The sequence below is a fragment of the Plecotus auritus genome (genome assembly GCF_963455305.1).
Source record: "Plecotus auritus genome assembly, chromosome: X".
Lineage (NCBI taxonomy): Eukaryota > Metazoa > Chordata > Mammalia > Chiroptera > Vespertilionidae > Plecotus > Plecotus auritus.
In genome coordinates, this window is record NC_137784.1 from 26,161,433 (window position 1) to 26,168,112 (window position 6,680).

Below are 6,680 nucleotides of genomic sequence, written 5' to 3' on the forward strand. Positions count from 1 at the left end.
CCATGCCAGGAGCTTGCCTGGTGTGTCAGACCACTCCTATGACTATTGTGTCAGTTGCAGGGTACTAGAGAGAGTTTCTATTTTGATTTCGACGGGATTTTTAAAAATAATTTCTGTTAAGTTTTAGATTGTTCAACTCTCTTTTTTAACATATTTTTTATTGATTTCAGAGAGGAGGAGAGAGGGAGAAACGTCAATGATGATCGAGAATCATTGATCGGCTACCTCCTGCACACCCCTTAATGGGGATCAAGTCCACAGCCCTTGACCGTAATTGAACCCCACCTCCCGCAGAACCCTTCAGTCTGTAGGCCAATGCTCTATCCACGGAACCAAGCCAGCTAGGGTGATTGTTTTTTTAACTCTCTTGTTAAATGTCTTAGTTTTAATGTTTTTCAAATTTTGGTTGATATTTCAGTATATTAGCTTTAACTTTTAAATAGGAGAAATGTTTACATGGTTACTATTAGTTTTTAATTTTTACTGCATGTATGTAAATCCATGATTTCCTGTTGATGATAATGAAATCTCAAAGTCAGGGATGACTTTTCAAAGAAGAAGAAAAAAAATATTACACCAGGAAAGAATGTGAGAAAGCCATTGACTGCAACCACACACTAGTTCAGGACCAGAGCGTTTGTACTAGGAGACAGTGTTTCATGTGCTGTGAATGTGGGGAGTATTTTACCAGAATCTATGGCCTCCATTATCATCAGAGATTTCACACAGGAGAAAAGCCTTATGAGTGCAATGAATGTGGGAAATCTTTTACCACTAGCACTGTCCTGCATTATTGTCAGAGAGTTTACACTGTTTAAAGGCTTTAAGCGTGTAGTGAATGTGGGAAATCATTTAGCCATAAATCTGTGCCCTTTTGACATTGGAGAGTTCACACTGTATAAATGCTTAGATTTTAGGGAATGTGCTATTGTCTTGTTTACTGTAATGACAATAAAGTGAACTCTGAGGAGCCATCTATCTGATTGGAATGTATGATCCTGCCAGTTTCTATGGCTGAAGGCATTTTTTCTCTACCACTTCAGGGTGTACCAGCCACTAATCCAGTGTGCTCAAGGAAGGTTACTCCATTCTCCACTGTACCCTTTTTTGAATTCTGTAGTTCCTCAGGGATATTCTTCTCAAGGCTGATAGTGCAGAGGCAGGAGCACAAAGATGTAAAAGTGTGACTCTGTAGTCCTAGGTTGCTGCTCTTGTGATCCAGTCAGTATTCCTGTTGAACTGGATTGCAATGTCCTTCATTGCTCACCAATATTGGCTTCTACTGAGCCAACACTGACCCCCAGATGGTATGAGGAGAGCGATGGTAGGTTCAATATAGTATTTTTATAAAAAATTGGGATGCACAGATTTTGTTAAATGTAGCACCATTTTCACAGCTTTATAAAACTATAATTCATATTGAAATAAACTGCTCATACATACAGTATAACATTTGATAAGTTTTGACATAGGTATGAACCCATGAAATTATGATCACAGTAATAATAATGACCATATCTGTTACTGTTTACATATTTTTATCATTTTTTCTCTCTGCCCTTCTATCCCTCCAGATAATCACTGATTTACTTTCCGTTAAAATACCTTTTCATTTTCTAGAATTTACATGGTTGCATTTATGAAATGCTTGTTTCATTACTCCTTTGAGATTCCACAATGCTATTATCTGAGTAGTTCATCCTTTTTTTTTTTTTTTTTGGTGAGTAATAGTACATTCAATTATACCACTATTAGTTTGTTTATTGACATGTGTTATTTCTAGCTATGTTTCTTTTCTTTTCTCAGTAAGTTAGAATGCAGCCACTGAGTCACAGAGTTAGTGTTTAAGTTTTGAAGAAACTCCTATATTGTAATTTATTATGTTTATTTTTTAAATATATTTTTATTGATTTCAGAGAGGGAGAGGGAGAGAGAGATAGAAACTTCAATAATGAGAGAGAATCATTGCTTCCTGCACGCCCCCTACTGGGGATTGAGCCTGCAACCCTGGCATGTGCCCTTGACCAGAAAGGAACCTGGGACCCTTCAGTCTGCAGTCCTATGCTCTATCCACTGAGCCAAACCAGTTAGGGCTCCCATATTGTCATTTAAACTGATTGTATTGTTTTTGCATTCTAACCAGCAGTGTATAATGGTTCCCTTTCTTCACATCTTAGGACATTCTTGATTTGTTTAATTGTTTTTAATTTTAGCTCTTTTAATAAGTTTGTCATGCCATTCTTCTGTAGTTTTAGTTGTTTTTCCATATGAATTCATGATCATAATTTTTGCAGATATGGGTTTACTATTGATAAGTTTTTAGTAAAATGTATGTTGTCATTTACCTATTCTTTTATGAATATGGGGTATTTTCCTTTAACATACATAAGTGAAAACAAAAAGATATAAATGTTGCAATTTCACCCATTTTCACTCCCTGAATAACATACATGACTCTTTTGCTTCATGAAATAATTGTTTCAATACTGGGGAAAATGTCCTAACTTTAAAAGAAAGACTACTGTAAAGACATTGTAAAAATCATACCAAGAATATAAAGCATACAAAGAAATTAGGGAACCCAGAGCGACATGACAAAAGGAAAATAGTTATATATTAAGCAAAAAAAAAAAAATGAACAGGAAAGTACTAGATCAAATGTCTAAAAAAAGACAGTTTATGTAATGGAAGAGATAATGAGGAGTCTTCAATTCTTATTTGACTTGTCTGTTGTTACCCAGGGAGAGCAATAATAAAATTCCAGAGCCTAAGAAGAAATTTAAGTGGAACTAGATAACCAAGTTATTAAAGGAGCACTCATTTTTTCAATAAGTCCAAAGGTCCAGGTCTTCATTGATAAAATTTCAGGGCACAAAACAACTACCAAACATTACTGTAAGTTCATTATCGGTTATCTTTATGAAATCAGGATGCTTTCATAAAGCATTCATTCTAAAGATAAAAATCTTTCTAACTTTTAAAGTAGAAAAAAATGTAGCAGGAGAATTGAGTTCAACATGCAGCAATATTTGGAACAAATGCTTTGAGTGAATTTAGAAAAGGAAGCAATCGATTCACTAAGTACAAATCAAGGGAAATTGGCCTTTCTTCTTTGATATGGATTGAGACAAATGAATCAGAGGGATGGTTTCCTATTGTATTTTTCAATGTATTTTTCTATTGCTTTAAAAAAGAGATTGTTTTTTATTCCCAGAAATCATATTTTAAAATATTTTCATGATAATAATCTTCAGGAACATTTATGCACTGAATACTTTTCATCCATTTATTGATCGATCATAGCAAGAAGTGCAAGACAGCGGTCAAATGCACATGCTCTTGAATCAGACTGCCCAGGTTTAACTCCTGCTTCAAGTTTCTTAGCTACATGAATTACACAAGCTATTTAACCCTTCTTAGTTGTACAGAATTATGTGAAATGAGCCATGGCAGGAAGTCCTTGTTCAAATATCAACTTTAATTACTACCATATTTAATACTCAATCAAATACTCACTCAAAAACACTTTGTGAAATATATCATACTAGGGGCCCAGTGCATGAATTCATGCACCTTGAAAGGAACTGTGAGCTGCAAGGATACAGTGGGCACAAGGGCGGATCTCAGCCCATCCTCTGCACCCCTGCCTGGCCCCTCCTGCCACAGCCCCTGGTCCCCTGTCTGCCAGCAGCCCTGCTCCCACTGCCACTGCTCCCATGTGCTGATAGTGCTGGCCCCACTTGTACATGCTGATGGCACAGAGTGATTGGGGCCAGCCTGAGCAGTGGGTGCAAGCGGCAGTTGCTGCCCCAATTGCCCCTGAGGAGCAGGGGGAGGTGGAGAAACCCTCAGGGGTGATCGGGGCTGGCAGCTGCTGCTCGCACCCACTGCCGGCGCCAAGTGATCAGGGCTGGCGCCAGGCACCAGCAGCAAGTGTGAGCAGTGGCTCTGGTGCTGGCAGTGGGTGTGAGAGCTGGGTGGGACTGCAGCGCATGGGAGCAAATAATTTTCAATAACCACTAGAGGTTTGCCCTGATGACAGCGACTGGCGACCCAACTTGGTCTGGTGTTCCCCCTCACCTGCTCCACCATCCCACCGCGGCCAATGCCTGCCATGTTCTGAACTCTGCCACCTGCTGCCTATGCCCGCCATGTTCCAAGCATGCCCCCTGGTGGTCAGCGCACATCATAGCAACCAGTTGTTTGGTTGTTCCGTTGTTCCGCCATTCATTCTATTTGCATATTAGCCTTTTATTATATAGGATTTCCATTTTATCAAGAAGAAAAATGAGGTTTAGAGAAGTTACAAAATAAGTTCTAGGCTCCTAAGGAAGAGCTGATCTCATTTTAGGACACTTTATATGGTTTGACAACATAATAATTCTGCAACAGTTTGTAAATTTGATATTTTAATTATTAAGTCTGATTATCCTAATTTTAGTGCTATTAGAGTCCCTATCTACACTAATAAAAGAGAAATATGCAAATTGACCATCACTTTGCAATGCCCACCAGCCAATCAGGAAAGAGTGTGCAAATTAACCCAACACAGATGGCGGCGGCCCATCCTCCAGCCGCTCCAGGCCCCTGGGCAGCACACATGCAGGCGCGAAGTAAATTTTCAGCATGCATGCACGCATGAAGTCCTAATATTTGTCTGTGATTGGGGTAGAGTGCTGTGTTCTGTCAATATAGCTATTATATTGGCCCTCCAAGGAAATTTCTTCTAAGCTAACAGTAAGTTTAACTAAATAACTTCCCTCTCAACAAAATGTACTTGTGTTACACTTGATAGAAAATCTGAAGCAGTATAAACTTGGAATCTCAGCTCTGCTAAATACTTAATGGTTCTGGGACATTATCATACATCTGCTTGAATTCCATAGTACATGTGATAAAGATTCAAGAGGCACTTCTCTACAGGGGAACAAATATGGGTTTGCAGTCAGTCAGTCCTGAGTTTGAAAACCATTTTATTCACCAATTTGGTGTTTGAATTTGCTCAGTCACCTGGAATTGAGCATACTTACTTATAAAATAAAGGTGAGGAAAGATGCTGACTTCAGAAAGATTTTGAGTAATTAAATAGAAAAATGGGGCATCTGTAATACTTTCAACAATAAATATACATTCTAAAAAAAAGAACAAAGAAAAAAGAAATGGTGCCTGGAATACAATAGGAAGGGACTTAGCATAGGCTAGTTTTCTCCCCTTTCCTTTTTCTCCCAAATCATTTGGAGACAGAGAATAAGCAAGCATGAACATGCAACACACACACACACACACACACACACACACACACACACACACACACACACGCAAACCTAAATACAACTATCTGTTGTCTGTCTTCCATCCATCCTTTGCAGGACTTTTCTTTTGTCCTCAGGAATGTCTACTGCTGTCCTGCTCCTGTTTCCTTTTTTTAAAACTTTATTTGACACTATTACAGATGTCCCTATTTCCCACCCCCCATTTTTGCCTGCCTCCACCCAGCCCCTGCCCTCCCAACTCTCCCTTCCCTCTGGCCATTACCACACTGTTGTCTGTGTCTATGGGTTATGCATATATGTTTTTGGACTAATCTCTTTACCTTCTTTCATCCAGTCCTCCCCTCTGACAGCTGTCACTCTGTTCCATGTATCCATGCCTCTTATTCTATTTGTTTGCTAGTTTATTTTGTTCATTAGATTCCACATACAAGTGAGATATGGTGATACTTGTCTTTTAGAGAGAGTGGGAGGCAGGGAGGAGAGAGAGAGGAACATTGATGTGAGAGAGACACATTGACCAGTTGCTTCCTGCACATGCCCCAAATCGGGCCAGGATTGGGCCTGCAACCCAGGTACATGCCCCTGACCAGGAATTGAACCTGGACTCACTGGTCCACAGACCGACACTCTAACCAGTGAGCCACACAGGCCAGAGCCAGGTCCCATTTTCTTACTCCTTGTATCTTGTATCCCTTTTCTCAGTGGCAACATCTACCACTTAGAGTACATATTACAACATATAGAAAGAGAGGACTAAAATATATATCACCAATTATTTAATTTAAAAAATTCAAGGAGAATGATGTTACTAGGAACCAGTAGTTTCTAATGTAAAATATGAAGACATTTTAGTTTTTAATATCAAATCATTATAAATATCTAACAATAATTATACAGGTAATAGCAATTTTTATAGTGTATAATGGTATATGATTACAAAATGAAACTAGCTCAGTGATGTCTTACATGAATTTTTATTTCTTCATAATAGCACTTTTTATGTACTTTAAAAGCAGTATGTCATGTAGTATATATGTGTGATCTCTGAATGGATAATAATCTGGCCACTCACTATATACATATACATATACATATACATATACATATACATATACATATACATATATATATATATATATACTAGAGGCCCGGTGCACAAAATTTGTGCATGGGGGGGGGTAGGTGTCCCTCAGCCCAGCCTGCACCCTCTCCAATCTGGGACCCCTTGAGGGATGTCCAACCACCCGTTTAGGCCCAATGGGATCGGGCCTAAATGGGTGGTCGTCCCTCTCACAATGCAGGACTGCTGGCTTCCAACTGCCCTCCCCTGCAGGCCTGGTCTCTCACAACTGCCCTCTCCTGCAGGCCTGGTTCCCCCCCCAACTGTCCTCCCCTGCATGCCTTGTC